This window comes from Prunus avium, chromosome 7, assembly GCF_965620075.1.
Source record: "Prunus avium chromosome 7, drPruAviu1.hap1.1, whole genome shotgun sequence".
In the NCBI taxonomy this organism is placed as follows: Eukaryota; Viridiplantae; Streptophyta; class Magnoliopsida; order Rosales; family Rosaceae; genus Prunus; species Prunus avium.
The window spans coordinates 6,974,389-6,996,077 of record NC_142290.1 but is presented as its reverse complement, the minus strand read 5'-3'; the positions used below and the strand labels follow the sequence as shown (position 1 = coordinate 6,996,077).

The following is a 21,689-nucleotide window of genomic DNA, read 5'->3' as shown; positions in this document are numbered from 1 at the left end:
GGATGTGTCCAAACGAGCTCCGTCAAATCTATGAAAATTCCGGCCCTTTTTCTGCAATTTCCGGCGATACCAGCAGCTGATTAGAGCGGCAGAAGGGCTGGGCTAGTAGAGGGAGACTAGTAGGTCATTTTAGGACTGGTGCCACGGCCAACAGTTGCCAGACGTGGCGCCGGCGATGGAAAATCCGATTTGGGGGGGGGGGGGGGGGAGAGAAATTCTGATTTAAAAAAAACCAGTTTTGGAAAACTACCGTTTTGCTCCTATTTGAATTTTAATCACATCTCTCTCGTTACTACTTGGATTTGAGCCCACTACGTGTCTACGAACTCATCTAGACGTGCTCTACGCAACGATACAATTGAAATCCCCAACTCTCTTTCTGAATAAAAAGTCAACTTTTAAACCATTAAAATATTCCCGGGGTAAAATTTTCTTTTACTTGAATAAATTAATAATTAAATACTAATTTAGGCTCGGGTTATTACACATTTAGTGTGGAGACACATCGATATGTGTGTAGGAACTTGTAGAAGAACAAGTACACTAAACGCGATCCAACACATGAGTTGCAGCATTGAAGTCTTTACTCACATGTCAAGCTGGAACTCATAAATTGCAATGGTGCAAACTAATCCTTAGACCTGAGGCATCATAGATGTTTTGTGATGTTGTTAATCTTTGAGGGCACTTTTTGGTCATGCTGAATTAGGCATAGCTTAAAGGTGCAAATCAGGATTCTCAATAGAGTCATGGAAGCAAATGAATGTACAACAAGGAATCTCTACTCTCAGTAAAGAATACTCCAAGATATGATTGGTCAAATCTCTGCGCAGAGTAGTGGATAAGACTTGAAAGAAGAAGTCTTCAAGTCTTACCATGATAATCATGTAAAAGGAATTATTCACATTAGGGTATTGACAATCGGATTCCATGATCTAATAATGTGAATAAGGAGTATTGACATAAGAGAAGGATCCAATTGCACTGTCATTCCAATTTGAATAGGTTCTTTCACAACGTCTCATTTAGCTCGGATAACCGTGACTTGCTGCTAGGCGACAACCATGGTTTGTGGATGTCCTAAAAGGTTTCAATTAACCTTCATTAAAAGGAAGAATTAAATTGTGGAATTTAATTCGTATATCATCTCTAAGGAGTTTAGTCAACCCACTACCTTGCTAAAGGGAACCTACGGATCTGCACACCTAAAGAATGTGATTAGAGGTACTAATGAGGAGGAATGAAATGAGGAGACACAAGTCAATGGTTGATAATCATATGTCAAAGTCAACAGTCAAAAGTCAACATGTTGACTAAAGCAATGGACCAAAGTCAAATAGTTCGACCAGGTCAATTGCGTAAGACTATAATTATAATTTAATAGTTAAATTATAATTAAAAGATTAATTGTGGAATTAATATTAACATATAAGAATATTGGATTGGACTTTTAAATATGATTTAAAAGGAAAAGGACAAAATAGCCCAAAAGGCTATTGGGCCCAAGGGATAAAGTGGCATAAGATGACATGACCCATGTACCAAATGGAGCCCCAACCCAAAATTTGTGTTATCCTATATAAGCTAAGTGTTGAAGAAAACCTAGCTAGGGTTTTTGGTTTCCTACTTTGGTTGATGACTGATCATCTTTGTATCTTATCTTCCATAAACCAAAAATTGGTCCAATCAAGAAGTAGACTAGCATCCATACTTCTTGATTGCCTTCTCTTTATCTCTAGGAGCATTTGGTGTGGTGAGGTAGAGGACTCCAATCTTGGAGCCTTAAGGTGAAGGAGTCAAAATCAAGAGAAAGAAAAAGGCCTCTCCAACAAAGGTGTTCATTCTTGAGAAATCAAGAAAAGGTCATCAAGGGTAAAGATCTATTCCCTTTTTCCCTTTTCTATTTGTGTTCAAAGAGACTAGGCTAAGATACTTAGTTTAAAATGAAAAAGGTTTAGCTCAACTAGTATAAACAAAATGAATCCTCCATTTAGAATGTTTTTATTGTATAGGTTGTGGTTAAAGTTCATTTCCTAAGCATTAGATGCATGTTTCCTTCACCTTTCTCTCTCTCTCTCTCTCTCTCTCTCTCTCTCTCTCTCTCTCTCAAAGCTCCATCCCAAATCTGAAACGCTCATCCTCTCAAGCTAAGTTAAAACCATAGTCATTACCTTTTTTATAAGAAAAAGCAGACATCGCAAGCTCTTCGTCTAGCTACCGAAAACACCCAAAATTTCTAAAGCCAAATTCTTTTTGGGTAAATGGAGCCATTGGAGATGTTATAGCTCTACCAGGGCTATTCAAACAGCAACTGGTATTCAAAGAACCAAAATCCATTCGCAAACTAGTTAGGAGTTCGAAAACTACAAAATATGATGGATACGATCGCTACCCATCAAAGTTTTCATCTTGCAGTTTCAATTGTTCCAAATCCCATTTCGAGTCTTTTGCAAGATTATCAAAAATATCTTGAACAATTATCCTGCAGTTGAGTTGTAGCAACTTCACATGATTTAGACATGCTGGGATTCTTGTACCTTGCCAATACCAGCAACATCACTAGTATAATGAGACACAATCTTTCAACAGAAATATGTTGGACATATTTGGATGCCTGTTTACAATTAATGTCTGATTTTCAACAAACTTTGATTGGAAATTATGAAATAGATAAATCTATTACATTTCGTCCCCAACATACATCAATTCCAATGAATGAGATGGAAGAATCATAGTCAAAGTATATGTGTGGAATGAAAGCATTAGATAAATCCGGCTTTATTCATCTGCGGATAAATGCTGGATTCATCTGCGGACTTGACAAAGAAGAGCTTCGTGTAGTTTGAGTAGTCCTCCATCCACAAATGATTTTTCTCTAACATTTGTTAGAAAACAATGACCTTCAAACTTGCTTGCAATTGAATTATAAACAGCTTTAGCAATTGTTTGTTTTGCCTATTCCAGCAGTCCCCCATATTCCAACGGTGCAATGACCATTTCCATCAACACCTAAAAGCTTATTGACATCTGTTACACGAGACTTAATTCCAACTGGGTAGGCTGGCCCATCCAAATATGTGTTGTTGAGTACTTGAACTAAAATCTCCTGAACGACTTCATTGATAAATTTAGCTTCATATACCTATAATTTTAAAAGCATATGATAGATTTAACGTTGATTCATATATTTATATTCATCATAAAGAAAACCATGTGAAAAAATAAGCGAAGTCGGTAAAATAAATTTTTTATGAAAGGCCAACTTTGTTTGTGATTTTCCTAAGAATTAAGGTGCGAAAATATTACAAGATAAGGCATAACCTAGAAGGTTATCATTTATTTTAGTGTTTTCTTGAAGCACCGTGTTCGTTGATTTTGTTGAGCACAATTAGATGTCTTAATGATTTATGAATTGTCCAATTTTTGTGCATGGATGATTTAAAAATATATATATTTGTAGGGGCCCCTAAAGGGTATCTCTCAAATTTATTTTAGGGATCCCTTAACTGAAGCTCCATGTTTCAGTTAAGGGATTCCTCAAATAAGCTTATTCGAATAACACCCTTGTAGGACCAACCCGACATTGTATTTTAATGATCCGAACCATCCAAGTTTGTTTGTGGTTTTCCTACGAAGGTGTGGAAATATTACAAGAAAACGCAAAACCTAATTTACAAAATTTTCCAACCTCACAAGCCAAAGGGCTTGTCGATGATTCAGAACATGACATGTGTTGATTACTGATTGGACCAATCAAGCTCACTCGAAATTTTTTAACATCCATAAACTTCAGAGCACGATAAAGGTAATCTAACCCAAGCATCAAAGACTCTTTCCCATAAATCTTTATTTTGAGCCATACAGTGTTGATTGGATATATTTTGCCATTTTTGTGGTACTAATCTAGACTATTTAATATGAGATACATCACATTGATACTGACTCCTTAACCCATTTGTTCTTTGATTCATTCCATAATTGCGAAGATTCCTATGTCTTAATTCAGAATGATCACATCACATTAATTGGTGTCCAAATGACTTAGTTGTTTCCCTCTTTGGCAGGTCACAAAGAAGACATTTTATATAGTTTTTGGCATTTGTATCCCCCATCTTTTCTTTTGAAAATAAGAAAAGCTTCACATATAACACTCGAATATTAAAATAAAAAACCAATTAGGTCGTGCAATAATTAATGGTTAGAAATTATGAACCCGCCCTCTTTGAAATGCAATCCAGACAAATTTGCTGCTTCCGTAAGAGCTCTCCTCCATTTGAGCACTTTCTCCTTGTCATCCTTGAATTTGCACTCATGGTGAACAAATGCTTCACCATAACTACTTGTTTGGTGTCGTACATTTGAGGGATCCACCTTGTAGAAGATTGGCCTGACCATGTGTCCCTTGGATTTTTTACATTCAAGGATCTTAACAAGTTCGTCCAAGCACCACCTTGATGATGCATAGTTTTCAGAGCAAACGATGACAGAAATCTTTGAGTCTTCAATGGCTTTGAGAAGTTGAGGTGATATTTCTTCTCCTCTTGGAAGCTCATCATCAACGAACGTATAGATATTGTAATCTTAATGGGGTCTTCTATGTCTCCCTATCCTTTTTTCCCATTGATTTGAATGTTGCTGAAAATCCATGTCTATATGGTTTTGGCCACCCTAGCAATAGCAATGTTGACGACTCTATGGTATTTTGTTATACGTCAATGCAGTTTTTGTCTTATGCTACGTACCTACACTACAGTGTGAATGTGTTGAAGTAAATGGTAAGAAACCTTCAAGGAAACTTTCTTCTCTTGGACGGTGATACCTACTTGGACAAAACTAGACTGTACCTTTGCTGCACCATGTTTGTCTAAAGCAGCTTCACATGGTCGATCACCCTTGGAGTAATTTCATACAATCAAAACCCAAAAGGGCCATAAGTACCAATACCATACCAAATCAAGTAGAAATTTAGTGCCTTTGCTACAATATATGCTAGAACAAGAAATACATCCAAAACAAAGGCATATCAATGTCTTTAAGCAGTGGCTAATTACTGTGTAACATGATTTAACATGTTAGAAATTGAACAGCCACAAAAATAAAAAGAAGAGGCACACTCCTAGTCTTTTGATGAGAGACTTCTAAGTGCAAGTGAGAGCCACAATAGTAAAATCGTCAAATGCCTATATATTGGTGTGGACTTCTATGAAATTCTATGAAGAAGCCTAATAAGTAATTACCTGATTCTTCAAAAGAAGAGGCACCAACTCTTTCAAAATCTGTGACCTCATTAGTTAACTTTTTCACCTTTTCATCCATTTGATGTCTAAGAAATTTCTGTTGTGAAAACATGTCAACCTTTGCATGAGCAACATCACCTCCAACTACTCCTCTTACACAACCATGTCGCTCAACACCAAAAACTTTACAAAGAGCATCATCTCGAAAGCTATATGTGTTGTTTTCATACTTTTAATTTAATAAAAGAACAAGGTAAAGAGCATAGGCCATCCTCAATGAGGCTCTAAAGGGGGATGCAACACCTTTTGGCTTGAACAAATAGAAACTCATGCAAAAATAAAAAATAAAAACATCCCCAATTGTCCAAATTTGAGGCCTTTACTGGTGGTTAACCCCAATCAGTGCTAAACCCAAATCTATGTACATGGTTGAAACTCTTGAAACTCATTGGGGCCCGCCTGGAGAAAAAGCTGGCATCCCATTTGTGTTGGTGACATGCCTTGTGACTGCTACATATCATACTCGCCCAAGTGTGGAATCAGAAATTTTCAACGGGTGGACTAGCTAAAATTATTAGCTTAAAATTTAATGGTAATTTTATTTTTCTATACTTCAACTTTGTATAGTCTTTTTAAAAATAAAAGCATACATTAAATCATATAAACCACACTAGTTTGTCAACGAAGTCTAGCCCAGTGAAAAAGGGTGACTTGCAAACCAGTGGTTTCAAGTTTAAATCACCAAGAGACCTTGCAAGGTGTGTATGTGTAAGAAATCCCCCTCCCCCTTGTAGTTACTATTGCTTGTATTATTATTATTATTATTTAAAAAAACACGCTAGTTCATAGTTTAATTGGCTAATTTTAAATAAAAACATTTGACCAACGACTACCACTTCCTCTATGAATAGAAGAGATTTTCTTTCTAGTAGAGCTCACATTTCTCATAATTTTTGCACCACAACATCTTCATCACTCTTGTTAAATTTTTCACTCAGTAAATTATTTAATTTTTTATTAATTGTTTGTAAATTTTTTTTTAATCTCTTTTACATTTGAAGTCTTTGAAATAAAATGCTGGTTTTCTAATCTTGTCCAAATTTTTATTTTTTTTGTTGTTGAAATGTTCACCAAAAAAAAAACTAACATAACATAAACATAACAAAATAAAAGTTTAACTGAAATCTCCTCAACGACTTTATTGATACATTTTGTAGACAAGGCCCTTTCTTATCTAAATTTACTATTTTTAAAACCACTTTCTTTTTTAGTACAAGTGATAGTTTAGGGGAGAAAGATTTTTCACACAAACACATAACTTTGATGCCGTGGGGATTCGAACTAGAGACCTCTGGTCTGCAAGTGAAAACTCTTTTCCACTGGGCTAGATCCCATTATCTTATAACCACTTTCTTAGACAAAGTTTAAGAAGAAATTGCAAAAACAAACACCGAAAGTTTTTCTTTTGTTGTTTTTTTTTACTTTTGCTCAAATGATTATAGGGATATTTGAGTAACAATGTTTCATTTCATCGTATGAAGAACTTTCGGTGCAAGTGCAACTTGATCAGTTCATAATTGTATATCATTTTGTACCCCTTTAGCTTATGATTTGGTTATGTTATTGAGTTAAACTTGTGCTTTTAATCCCTTTTCTGTTTATCATTCAGTTCATTGGGCCTTAGGTAGCAATGGTGGCTTTGGATAGGAAAAGATGCAAAATGGTGCAAAAACAAGCAGACTGAATTAGCAATTTGTTTAGGCCTTAACTTCCTCCTCCCAACTTGTATTGGCCCAATTAATATGTGGTTGGAAAGAGGAGATTCTGAACTGCAAGATGGACTGCTCAAACGTATCAATTGATGAAGCCAAGCCCAATCCGTGGGCCCATCAAAATGCACACCATGCTCAGGATTGCAGCTGCTAGCTGTTTTCTAGCAACCAAAAGAAAATCACATGGGTTGGCAGACAAAGGCAGCCACAATTGAACACCTTTGAAAACCCATGTGAAGAAAGCTTGAGGTACAGCAGCAAAAGAAGTATGGGATGAAATTGATTCCAACCACACTAACGTAGACAAGATGAAGTGAGAGTTATGGATTGTATGAAAAGAGGAATGGTGGTGTTGGAATTCATCATGATGTTCCTCCCTCTTAGCCCTATAAATAGAGAAGTCTTCAAGCTTCAAAGAACACCATAAACCCCATACACTCTAGGTACAAAGCCTGGGATTCACAACCCCCACACAATTCACTCCAGCCATCCTCCACACTTCCATCATTCCATCAACACATCCAGAAATCATCCTCAAACATTCCCACAACCCCAAACACTCCAGAAATCAACCCAATACTCTACACTGCCCCAAATCACCAAAACAGCTCCAGAAAGCCTCCCTTCCATTTCCCTATGAATTTTCTCTTTCTCAGCCATCACCACTCACCCAAACTCATCCCAAATCACCTACTAGCTGTCAAACATCATTCTAGACGTGGGGAAGCTCTTGGAGAAGCATTAGATGTGGAGAAGCACTTGAAGAAGTCTTGGACATCACAAGAACTTCAGAAAAGGGGTTTTTCTACTCTTATTGCATTCCTTATGTTTTCTCATTTCTATCTAAGTTTCTTTTCCATTATGAGCAACTAATTTCATAGCCAGGGCTTCGATGTAACCTAACATGAATATTCTGGGTTTATAAGTTTGAAGTTTGGAGTTTCAAGTTGGATTCATGATTCATGTTCTTATTCGTTATGCTTATCAGTTAATATGCTTGTTTGAATGATTGATCACCATTAGAACTTGTATGGTTTGAATTAAGAGTAGACACCATGCTTTAATTCGAATTGAACTATGAATAGGAAGAGTATGTATGGACATTCAACAATAGGGATTAGATACATGCTTGGTTGTTTAAATTGTTCTTCTATGTTTAATGGGTTCCTAATGCTTAATTTTAGGTTAGACAACAGATGATCAAATTAGGGAATTAGGAACACAAGGTTAGAACCAGACACCATGGCCTAATCATACTTTAGCTAGAATCAATCTTTGAATATGAATTAGACTTGTTACTTGACTCCTTATAACCCAGAATTGAATTGTTATGGTGATTTTGTTCAACAATCACAATCACTCTTGCTTTAATTTTTGTTTTAGACATAACCTCCTACTTTCTTGAATTTGGTAATCTAAGTACATAACTAATTTTAACTTCTCAGTCCTCGTGGGTACGACCTCGTACTTATCTTGCTATACTACTAATTGCCCCGTACAATTGCGAGTTAACACTACTACAAAAGGTGAAAAAGACGACCAAAAAAAGACAACGGTAGAAGAAAAAACCGTCGTTGTGTTTAAAAAGACAACGGTAACAAAAAACCGTCTTGGATAAGTGACTTAAACAACTAAAAAACGGAGGTACTGTTGAATATTTTTTTATAACGACGCACACAAATAAAAAAGGGTCGTCTTATTAAAAAAGTTTTCTTCAGAGTTAAAATCTGACCAAAAAACAACGACAGCATGTATGACAAGTGTCGTCTTTTAAAAATCAAGTGTCCTTTTTTTGGTAAAGACATGGTTGTTTTGAAGGAACTGTCGTCTATTATATGTAAAGATGACGGTTTTTTTTTTTTTAAATGGTCGTCTATTTTGAAGTAAAGATGACGGTTTTTTTAAAAAAAGGGTCGTCTATTATATGTAAAGACAGCGGTTTTCTTAAAAAAAGGGTCGTCTATTGTGAAGTAAAGATGACGGTTTTTTTTATAAAAGGGTCGTCTATTATATGTAAAGATGACCGTTTTTTAAAAAAAATGGTCTTCTATTGTGAAGTAAAGATGACGGTTTTTTTTTTAAAAAGGTCGTCTATTATATGTAAAGACGACGGTTTTCTTAAAAAAAGGGTCGTCTATTGTGAAGTAAAGATGATGGTTTTTTTTTAAAAAAGGGTCGTCTATTATATGTAAAGATGACGGTTTTTTTTTTAAAAAAAGGGTTGTCTGTTATATGTAAAGACGACGGTTTTCTTAAAAAAAGGGTCGTCTATTGTGAAGTAAAGATGACGGTTTTTTTAATAAAAGGGTAGTCTATTATATGTAAATACGACGGTTTTTTTTTAAAAAAAGGGTCGTCTATTATATGTAAAGATGACGGTTTTTAAAAAAAAAGCGTCATCTTTTAAAACACGCTAAAAAAAGGCCACTTAAGTGAATTCGCACTCGACAAATTTTCAAAATTTCCCCCGTCTTTGAAAACCTTATCTCTCATTAACAAGCATCGTCTTTTAAAACATACTAAAAAAAGGCCGCTTAAGTGAATTCGCGCTCGACAAATTTTCAGATTTTCCCCCGTCTCTGAAAACCTTATCTCTTCCTCCTTGAAACCCTCATGAGCTCTCTAAAACACCCTCATGAAAGGTTTGATTTGAAAGTGACCTAATCTCTCAATACCCTTCTATATCTTGCTAGTGAATTCTGGATTAGTCTCTTTGCGTTTCTGGTATGTTCTTTGTCTCCCTGATTTCAGATTTTCTGTCTCTCTTGATTTGTCTGGTTTGTTTACATATTATTTTTATTTCTGGTTTCTTTTTAGATTTTCTGATTTGGTTCTTAGGAGATGAGGAGGAAGCTTGCAGATTTATAACTTTTTCTTTTGCAGGTTTTCTATGTGAGTCGTATGTTTTTTTGTTGTTGAAAATTTGTTACCTTCTCTTTTCACCATCATTTTCTTTATATATTTTTCCTTTTGCAGGTTCTCGATGGTCTTTTTTATGCTCATTTTACAAGTTTTCTATGGAAATATGGTCCAATGGTAAAATTTTTCTTCCACCTAATTTTATATGTTTATAATCTTAGCTTTTTTTCTCTCTTTGTCATTTTGATTTATTTACAGGGATGATGGAGGAGACTTCACTTGTGCATCATTTGTTTGTTTGGATGAGGAAGGCTTGGATTAGGAGTACGTAGGTCTTGTTAGAAAAAGATTGTACTACTTAATTGGTAGGAATTATGTTTGTTGTAGAATAAAGATTGGTTAACTATGTAGTAACTATTGAATCTTCAAGTTTTATGAAAGAAACTATTTTTGAGTGTATATATTCATTAATAAAGCATTATGGTTGGTTTTCCAGTTAAAATCGTTGTATAGCATCGTATGAAATCAAAAAGAACTAAAATGTAGCAGTTTGGGAACTTATTAGACGACGGTTTTCATAATAAATCATGGTCTTTACAGATACTTAACGACGGTTTTTATAAACCAACCGTTGGCTTTACAGATAATTAACGACGGTTTTTATAAAAAGGGTTGTCTATTATATGTAAAGATGACGGTTTTTAAAAAAAAGGGTCGTCTATTATATGTAAAGATGACGGTTTTTTTTTTTTAAAAAGGGTCATCTATTGTGAAGTAAATATGACGGTTCTTTAAAAAAAGGGTCGTCTATTATATGTAAAGATGACGGTTTTTTAAAAAACCGTCATCTTAACCTACAATACACGACGGTTTTATTAAAAACCGTCGTCTTTCCTCCTATAATTAACGATCTTTACCTCTAAACAACGACGATTTTCTTTAAAAACTGTCGTCTTTACAGATAAACAACGACGGTGAAAAGCCGTCGTAGTTTGACACCCAAAAAGATGGCGGTCGATTTAACGACGGTTTTCAAAGCATTACAACAGCGGTAGATCCCCGTCGTCTATTTCGTTTTTTGTAGTAGTGTAACATAATATTAACAACACAACTACAAAGTGGTCAAACTCAAATGGTGATATTTCTTTTGTCACCACGCGCTTTCTTTGAAATGATGGTCTTTCGGTGCGAGTTTAACTACAAAGTGGTTTGTTTTTTCTTAAATTGGTCTAATAGCAATGTTGACAACTCTATATCTATGGTATTTAGTTATGGAAAATGCTAGGCTTACCAAAATTTTCATAGCACATTTGTACCACCTCTCTAATAGAAGTGGGCCCCGTTGTATTGGTCGGCTCCACCTCTATTAGAGATGTGGTACAAATGTCATATGAAAATGTGGTAAGCCTAGCATTACCCTTTAGTTATAGACTAGTCAGCCGAAGCAGTTTCTTTGTAATCCGACGGTAACGTGTTGAAGTGAAGGGTAAGGAACCTTCAAGGCAACTTCTCGTCTTTTTTTTTCAGATGTGCTTTTTTTCTATACATGATGGAACATCTACTTTTTGACTAAGAAATGAGGCTCTATGTCTGGACTTTATATTTGAGGCTCTAAATTTTTTATGTTATAATTTAACTTATGTGCTTGTAATACCCCGAAAAATTCAAGGTGGATTTTCATATTTTAGTGAAAAATAATATAATGGTGGAGAATGATTATGGGTATTTTATCAAGTGATTTTGGATTGAGATTATTAAATTAAGTGTGTTTAATTTCAAGTTGGACAAACATGACCAAAACACCCCTATGTGTGGATAATTACCAAAATACCCTTGTAGAAAGAAAGTAGGAGGCAACGTGTAAGCCAAGCATTTCTTCCCTCCTTCATTCTTCCCCCCTTCCCACTTACATTCTCTTCAAAAATCTGATTTTGGGATGAGTTGTAAACCTATAGTGAGTGAGTCACCTAGTCTAGCCTAAGATTCTTCTTATCCTCTTCTTCCCATTCATTGTATTATCACCCTCTTCTAAATGGATGACTCACCTATTCTAATTAAGGCTCTTCAATCATAAATTCACTCTTATCCTCATCATTCATTGTATCATCCTTTCTTCCTCATTCACTTATCTTCATCCGCATTTTTCTTTTGTTCCTCTTCAAAATCCAAAATTCGTCACTTCCTTGGAGTAGCCGAGAATTCAAATTTCGGAAGCTCAAATGAGAAAACTTTCTTCATAAAAGTTGTTCATTTCCTGATTTCATAGCAGTATGCTCGGTTTCAGTTTGTTTCTGTGATTTCCTGTACTCAAATGACTTTGGTTCCTTCATCAAAGTTGTTGGAAATGCTAACATATCAAAATTTCAGATTGATCGGACTTCTCTAGCCACCTTGGGAATGCTTAGAGTGGAACTTGTTTATAGTCTTCAACCTTAGGTCCTTCCCTCGTTTTCAGTCCAAAACACTCATATCAAAAGCTCAAAACACTATGGTTTCTTCATGATAGTTATTCCAAATTCTCCTCTTTATAACATATCCAAAGATCATCCAAACGCAATCATTATAACTCTCTAAAAATTGGTATGAACAAAACTTGTTCAATTGATTATGTTGAATCTCTTGTTATAGATATGTGTACTGTATCTCAAATGGCTTGTTTCTTATCATTCAATTGCTCAAATTAGTCACTATCATCTCAAGTAAATGGTTCTTTGAAGGCTTGAAGCTCATCTTTTTATTGTCTCTTTGAGTACTAGTTTTAAACCAAGTGTTGGTTAGAATGCCTCAAGTATATATATCTTTCAAAGTGTATTATTGTGAAGTTCTAGATTATTTTGACGTGATTTTTATTCCAATTTCATTTTGGGATTTTGGTACAACAAAATTAATATCTCAAGGGTTAGTTCAAAGTTGGTTTTGTGCCATTTGAATTTAAATTGATTTTTTTGTGAAATTTCAAAGTAGAGACTATCCTGCTAGAATTGTTTTGATTCTGCTACATACCCTGTTTTGAAGTAAGTGTTTGAAAACTTCCTAAACTTGGATTTTCATGAAATTTTAGTATGTTTTACTTTCTCGTATTTTCTTCATATCTGGAAAGTTTTATCCAGTTTGGTTGTAAATTGTAATTTTGGTGATTTTTCAAAATAAAGTGTACAAACCTGAAAAAAAGAACGTTATGCAGCCTAGTCTGTTTTGGTTTCTATTTTGACATGCTTCCTTAACCCTACTTTTATCAAATTTTGACATCTTTAATGTTTCCATGTCTAGTTGTGATCTGGAAAGATTTACATTATTTTGATTTGAACTCAATATTTGGTGAATTTTCAAAGTTAATGTGTTCCAACCCAAATATTTAGCAAAACTGAAATTTTAGCTTTAAATTGATGTTTTAAATTTTCTTTATGAGTCTAAAGCCAAACCACCTGATTTTAAACATCCCAAAGAGTATAACTATTATAGGAGGGGAATAGATTAATTTTTCCTTAATGCTTGGTTCTACGCTTGCTTGGATGTGAGGTTAAGAGAGTAACAATCGGGCCAAACAACTTGTCAAGTGTATTTTGGGGTTTTAGGTCTATGTGCGGTAGTAGGATACTCAAATTTGTTTCCTTATTTCCAATGGATTTTAATCAGTAAATTATCTTAACTAGGTGTTCTACTCTGCGTTCTTTCGAGGACGAAACCACACAAGATTAAGCTAGCTGGACTTGAGGTAGGGTTTCCTGATTTCCCAATGATTGGGCTAAGTCACTTTTAATCTTGGTGATTATATATAGTACTATAAATATGAATATTATTGTTGCGTTGCTCAGTGAATAATATTTGATGTTATGTAAATATTATTGTTGATGTTTCTCCGTAGATATTATTTGACGTTGAGTGAATATTATTATGCATATGATTAAGCCTGGAATATTATTGTTATTATCTATATTATTATTCTGCAGAGATAAATGATGTTTGCGCTGCATTACATATGCATCATAAAGACAGTGATGTTTGGAGTGTGTGTGTGTGTCGTTTGAGGTATATCTAAGGGGTGGGAGAAGGCCTTAGATATATCTAAGTAAATTAAATGTGTAATATATTCAGGTGACGGGAGCAGAGCTTGAATATATTGAGGTGATGGGAGCAGGGCCTCTAATGATAAGTGAAAGTTGAGAAATTCGTAAACAAAAGAAAAATTGGTTAAGGGACGAATGGGCGCTAGTTCATATTTTAGGGTATTCGGAGCCACAGTGGTAAAACGCATGGTATGGGACATGCAGGCTTGTTGCCCTAGGATATGAATTAGTGGGATTATAAGGGAGTGAGTTCATGGCATCACCGCATATGCAAAATTTATTTATCTGGTATGATTGCATAATTTGTATATCTTGTGTTGTTTGATGCATGACACTTTGATTAACTGTGATAGCTTACTTTGAGGGGTTTGACGGTACTCCACTGGGCATTAGAATGCTCATATCCTAATAGATTGTGCAGGATTAAAGAAGAAGTTTGAGGAAGCGGGTTTCAACTAAGCTGCCGGGCTTTTGTTGTTGATTTGTGTAATTAACATTTGTAAGTAGTCAACCGTTTGTTAAAGATCTCAGTGTGTATTTAACTACGAGCTACTGTGACTCTGATTCTGTGATGTTAAGTAAATTTGTATTATTTTGTGGCTCTATTTCTCATCATATCATGGTTGTAGGATTTTATTCTTATGACTATGGTATGACTCACACCATGATTCGGGAATATTCCTTATTTTCGAATCGGGTCATGACAGTGCTAATTTTCATTTTTATTCTTTTATTTTATGTAAATGTATTTGGTGGAGAAGAAATGAGGTGGGTATTTATAGGAAAAATTGGGTTGAAAAACTTGAAATAAATAAATCAATATGCATTGGGCTAAAAAAATCCCCCCAAAACACAGCCTTTGGATCGGCTGCAAATAAAAGGGAAAGCATTAAAAGAAAAAAATACCTAAAGTTACCGTTTTATTTTGAAGAAATATATAATAACATGATGGAACTGAGAAATGGATGGTCTTTAATTTAGCGAAGAATATAATATTTTATAATTGAAACTTTTTCTTCTTGAGCAGCACTTCCCTTTTCTTTTTCTTTTTTTCATGGAATTTGTTTGTATCCCATATTTCAGAGATTTTGGAATTGTAATGGGTCCTCCCCTTCCCACTTGTACAGTTCATCTGGTTGAGCTAAATAGTAGAGGGAACATGTAATGATTCTTTTGGGTATTAAACTCTTTTTTGCAGGAAAAGAAAAGAAAAGAGATAAGTAATCCAAGTCTGCTAGTATATTATTTGAAAATTTCACATGACCATATATAATTCAGCAAAATGTTAAAAAGTCCTTTGCAATGGCTCTTATCAGAAAAAGAAAAAAGAAAAAAAAAAGGACGGAAAATTTGCTTGGTGTTGAAATAATGCACATTGGCAGCTAGAATCGCATCATAACTTCTCATAATACTTCATAGGGCATATGTCAATGCATCATAACTTATTCTGAGTAATATGGTTGAAGATTCTGTCGTCAAGAATGACATTCTATACTGATAATACTTGTATTTGATTTAAGGGAGCTTTAGTAGTATACTCAAAATAGGGGCTGAAATTATTATAAATAAAAAATAATAAAAAAACCCCACATAGAATGCACTTTAGAAACATACCCAAAAATTATTTACTACATAAGAAATGAGTGTTGAAGTTCCTATAAATTACATGAATACCATTGATTAACTTAAAACAAGCCCAACACAAAAAAAACTAAAAAAAAACCCAAAGAAAGCCTAGCAAGCCCGAAGTACATTGTTAATACCATATCATAGAGTATATTGTTAATATCATGTCATAGAAGTACATTGTTAATACAATTTCATACAAAAAACTAAAAAAAAAAACCCAAAAAAGCACAGCAAGACATCCGATATCCTTTGCAGAAACCACCTCCAATTTTCCACAATTTCACCAGAAACAATTACAAAGGCAAAAGAAAATACATCTATAAGGAAAAAAAGTACACTGTTAATACTATGTCATAGAACTATCTTCCTAGTAAAAATCACATTATGCATATCATAAACTTCAAGTGCATAGCTATATATAGAGTAAAATATAGAGCATGCTCTGTTACTGAAAATCTGTTAATACTATGTCATGGAAGTATACTGTTAATACTATGTCATAGAAGTATACTGTTAATACTATGTCATAGAAATCAACTCAATTGTAGGGTATGAACAGTATAACAACTGTTCATACCACTTATATTGGAAGTTAACAACTACATCATTTCATTTGCATAATAGATAAGATAAAGAATCCAAACAGTACCGAACATCAAAACCAAGTCAACACACAATGTTTTGCGCATTAAAATTACAAAGAACCTAGATAACTGAGAATCTAAATCCAAGAACAATAATTATCAAATTTCTTTTCTTTTGTTCAATTTGTATTTGAAAAGAAAATGAAGATGTAGTGGTAAGATGCCACACCAATAATATAGATATATATAGTTGAAGTTCTTGTATGCAAAATCATTGTTAGCTAACTCATAGTGGAAAACTGGAAGGAAAAAAGCATACACTCTTTGCCTTTCTCCTTAATAATATTACAAACTCATGAGGATCTTTCAACCACTAACCAATTCACATCATCATCAATTTGGAGAAATTCGACAGAAGTAATTCCTTTTGCTAATCCTTCAACTTTACAAGTAAATGTATATCCATTTTATAATTCCAGTTTGATACAACTATTTCCCAACTCTAATCCCACTTTTTCCAGTGAAAAGACAACATAATGAGAGTAAGTTTTTAATATTGTACTGCTATGTTCTATCCATTTTGTTTCCTTTTCTATTGACATTGCAATTTCTTATTTATGTTCTGAAGAAAAAAATATATGAAATATATATGACAAAGAAGGGCTACAATGAGATGAAACAAATCCTATGGCCTATACAAACAAGTGGTCTAACATGCTGCCAATAGCCAGAGCATAATTAGAGAAGAAATTGCAATTGTTACTCAGCTCAGGTACGCCAATGCAACTGCCATCTGGTATTTTTGGCATTCCTCTCCAAAATTGCAGTAGCTCAAGTCACTAAAGTACAACACAATTATGCCAGATGAGGGAGAAGCTGCTGCAAGAGACAATGTTGCTGTAAGCTGTTAGAAAAGGAAAAAAGTAAGCTATTAAATGGAAAGCACTATATGGACACACAAGATTTTCATCTAAGGAAGTCAAGGATTTGTAGAGGTTGACCCAGTCTCCGACTACACAGAGGCTAACCAATACAGGGTTATGGAGGACCTTCCTTTTCACCAAGGAATATGCATCTAGCAATGCCAACACTAAACTCCAGATGACTTGCAGACCCATTGAAGCAATTAGGTAGCTGCAAAATGAGCATTGCCTTAAACAAATATCACAATTTTTTTTCAGGACAAGAAATGGCATGTGATGCATCAAGAGATGCTGAAATCTGCCCCATAAGCCTACCGAATTAGTTTACACAAAACTGAACTTAGATGGCAATTTGCTCACAAACATTAGATAGCATACACAGATAGAGCCAAACAAGTCAACAATAGTGAGAAAAACAAGCATAATGAATTCTAAATCACTAATTCCAATTATTATATCATTCTAAAATAGAAAAAGCAATACATCAATGACTCATATTGACCAATTAAGCATTTTACGCCAACAACTCATCCCAAAATTGAATCACCATATCACCATCGCCAAAACCTCAATTCAATCATACAATAAGCAAACACAGAAATTAACAACAACAAAAAATACGAGAAATTAAAAATTTCACAATAACCTTCAAGAGCTTTTGTGCATGCGAGGCTATGAGTAGTTCTTTAGAGAAATTCTCTCATGGCGGCGTATCCGTACTGAGATCGATGAATTTTATCCAACGATCATCTCAAGTACAATCTCTGCTTTCTTTGCATGGTTCATTCCTCCAGAGGAGTTCTTAGCTCCGTCTCCTTCCGAGGTTGCTGTGGTTGACGTCGCTTGGATTCGACGGCGTTAGAGAAGGAACTGGAGGTTTGTCATCTGCCGACAGAGATTGAGATGGAAATGATTGCGGTGGTGCTGGAGGTGAAGAAGGATGTGGTGTGTTAACTGGAGAGTCCGACAGAGATGGAGGAAGGGAAATCGACGATGGAGTTTTGGGCGAAGGTGAATCGGCCGCGGGTTGCATCGATGGAGTCGGCGAGGGTTGTGGAGGAGACGACGAAAATACAATGGAGAATTGGACTAGGAGAAAAGCCAGAAGTAGAGCTCGATGAACCTTGCCATTGTTGAAGAAGAAGAAGAAAGTTGAAGATGCTGGTTGATGAAGATTAAGTTGATTAGAGCATCCGCAATGGGTTCCCTAAACCACCTCCTTAGACAAATTTTAGGGAGGAATTGTAAAAATGCAACTCCAACCATGTTCCCTATCCACCTCCTAAAATAGGGAGTCCTCTAGGAGCTCCTAAATCTGAGGAGAGAGAAAGTACTCCTAGTGGCTCCCTATAATTTAATGATGCCTTATTTAATGAGTATTTCAAACCTTTATTTAATGCTAACTATTTTTTATTTTATTTTTTAATAGAGATGGACCAATCAAAAAAGAGTTATAACATTTATGACTCTCCAAATTAGGGAGTATGGTTGGAGTTGAAATTTTTTAGAGAACTCCTAAAATAGCTTTCTTATATTTTTAGCTAAATTTTAGCTAAGAAATAGAAAGCATCATTGCGGATGCTCTTAATAGACAAAGCAAAAGGGCAAAACAGTAATCAAACATTGCTGTTAGATTTAAGAAACGACAGCTGTCAATTTTTGGGTTTATTTTGGGTGTGTTTATGTACATTGAATGATATAGGGTTTCTTTATAGAACTATGTCTGGAAATGGGTATTTAACTAATTTTCTATCGATTTAATCATTTTCCTATTGATATAAACTTCATAATTAATAACTTTGATTTATATAGTTTCACTACTACAAAAAGGGAAAAAGACGACGGCAGAACATAAAACTGTCGTTGTGTTTAAAAAGACGACGGTAATAGAAAACCGTCGTGGATAAGTGCCTTAAACAACTAAAAAATGAAGGTACTGTTGAATATTTTTAAACAACGACGCACACAAATACAAAAGGGTTTTTGTCGGCTGCGCAAATCTCACGGCCTGGGGTTCCGGGTCGAGGGGATGTGCGTTAACACGTGGCTTCCTGCTTTTGGATGCGGTGCAGTTGTGCGCGGGCGTGCCAGCACGGTCTACCGTGCGTCGAGATGTTGATGTGGATAGAATGGTCAAGTGGTGCGCCTGTTTGAACTCGTCTTCTAATCAAACGATTGTAGCCGAGAGAGGAACTGATCTCGGCTGTTAGTGGTGTTGATGGTGGATCTTGGGCGTTGCTCCGGCGCGTTGCTCAGGGAGCGACGATCGTATTATATATGGGGTGAATGAATGAGTAACAGGGATGGTGCTCCGGCGCCTTGAAAATCAGGGGTCGTATGATATATTGATGAACGGATTTTCCTTACAAACTAACATTACTCCTAGAAAAGAGAGTAAAGATATTGAAAGTGCATTACAGGAAAATATAATTTGCTCCGTGGGAGGCTTTGGTTTGGTGTTTGAACCCTGTGAATGTAGCTTGAGCCTTGTATTTATAAGAAGAGTTCTTGGAGGAGTAATCGAGGCTAAAAAGCTGCGTGGTGGAGCCTGATTAGAGTAAGTGGGTAGTCCAATCGACATTTGGGATCGTGAAGTATGGTGGTGTGACCTCATAAATCCCGGTGAATCTCGGCCGCCGCCCTAATCGTGGGTTTTACGCTTCTGGCCGTGGAGACGCATTTATTGTTCTGATAGTTGATGACCTAATCTCTCAAGCTGCAAGAATTCTTGTGAGAATGTCTACGTCTAATCACTCTGCTTCCTATCACCAAATCCTGACTTCAATCACTTCCCACCTTCCCTCGTGCATTAAATGCTTATTCGTGGCCAGTGAGTTTGCTGCAATAAACAGAGGCATTGCTTCATTAAATGAAGCGTGGGACCCTGCTGCCACTTGATGATCTGACTTTAGTACCTTTGGCCGTGATTTTGTTAGGCTTCGGCCTTGGCCTATAATTAAGGCGGAGATGATCAATCCTTCGCAACTTTTCCTTTGCTTTTTTAGGAAGGCCAAACATCTTGGCGAAACGCCGCGCTTTAGCTTCACGAGCAAGTGTTAGGGCCGAGAAAAGGGGCTCCTTCGGTCAGTTCATGGCCATGATTTATTAGGCACAAACATTGCCCCCACATCCCTGAATTCTTCGCTCTCGGCATGGGTAGGGCCGATTGGATTCCAGGGGATGAACCCTTTGCATTCCTTCAGAAGTGATTAACAACTGGTGCATTAAATGCGCAGGCCAGTCGGCGCATTTAATGCCCAAGCACGTCGTGCAGGCCATCATTGCCCAGACTTACGCGAGGCGTCGCTTCGTTTCGTCAAATGAAATGACGGCCTCTGGGATTCTAACACGTCATCGCGCTTTCGATTTGTGCGAGCCATCATTTTACCTCGCCAACCGAAACGTCGGCCCCCAGGTTTCAGACACACCCTCGCGTGTCCCAAGTGCGTTGTCAGGCCGTTTCGTCTTTCGAGAATCACACTGCCTGTTCTGAATTCCAGTGCTAGTATAAAATCCCTGCCTTCCTTCATTTTTCTTTCACGCCTCTGTAGCTCTCCTCTTGCTTAGTGATTCCTGGGCCTCTTTCCTCCTTTACTCCTTCTCCCCTTCATTTTAACCTGCTCCAGTGGCCCCCATTGTAGCCCTTCCAAAAACCGGGGAGCCATATCCGCTAAACCTCACGACTTGGCCGTTTGGTCATAATCAGATGGCTTTTCCTCCCCTGCTGTCCACCGACTGCCCTTCGCCTCGGAAAGTCGACGTGAGCTAGAACCAAAATGTGGCAGGAAGATGACCTTCCTCCCTATGAGGTCGAGGAGAAATTGCAATGCGATTGATGAAGATGGGAGGGTCTGGTACGATGATTCCAACGTGGCCATGGCCGTGTTCATTCGGCTGGGCACCCGGGTTGCACCCATGTCCAGAGTGACGCCCCTTCCCCCGGTCGGAATGACGGCCCCGTGTTCGCCTGGTCGTACTCGTGTCCTGAGTGCCGCCCCTTCCCTTGGCCGGAATGACGGCCCTGGGCTCACCTGGTCATACCCGTGTCCTGAGTGATGCCCCTAGTCTCAGGAAGAAACATCTGCCTGTCCAGCGAGGGGACCATGAAGCTGATGTTAGTAGATTTAGGATGCAATCTTTTCTTATGTATATCTATATGTTGTAATCGGCCATGACCTGGCCGTTCCTTTGTAAACGTGACCCCTTTTTAAATAAATGAAGTATGATTCCTCTTTCCTTCTGTCTGAAAGCATGCCTTGTCTTTTATCTTCGTTGTGTTGTTTACTTCCAGTTGTAAGAACCTCATAATCCATTCTCGGCCGTCTCCCATAATGACGAGGTATACTTCTTTAAATACTGGCCGTTTATTGGTAGGTCGTGCAATTCTCCATCCCTATCCCTTAATTGGAATGCGCCTCGGCCCAGGATTTGTTCGATAACAAACGGCCCCTCCCAGTTAGGTGAGAATTTGCCGAACTGAGGGTCCTTAGTCCCGATAGGAAGCACGGCTCGCCATACCAAGTCGCCTTCTGCAAAAGTCTTTTGCTTGACCTTTCAGTTATAGGCCCTTGCCGCGATTTGCTTCTGTGCCTGCATTAGGTTATAAGCATCGAGTCTG

General features: G+C 36.6%; 1 long non-coding RNA gene and 1 pseudogene across 1 annotated transcript; one reads left to right on the top strand and one right to left on the bottom strand.

The window, feature by feature from the left end:
- Window positions 1-2,935: 2,935 nt before the first annotated feature.
- LOC110761407 (toll/interleukin-1 receptor-like protein) lies at window positions 2,936-5,316 on the bottom strand (annotated as a pseudogene).
- Window positions 5,317-11,996: 6,680 nt separating this feature from the next.
- On the top strand, window positions 11,997-14,491 carry LOC148292926 (uncharacterized). Its single transcript, XR_015837044.1, has 3 exons — window positions 11,997-12,448; window positions 13,522-13,583; window positions 14,348-14,491. It is a non-coding gene; the product is annotated as an uncharacterized LOC148292926 (long non-coding RNA).
- Window positions 14,492-21,689: the final 7,198 nt, after the last annotated feature.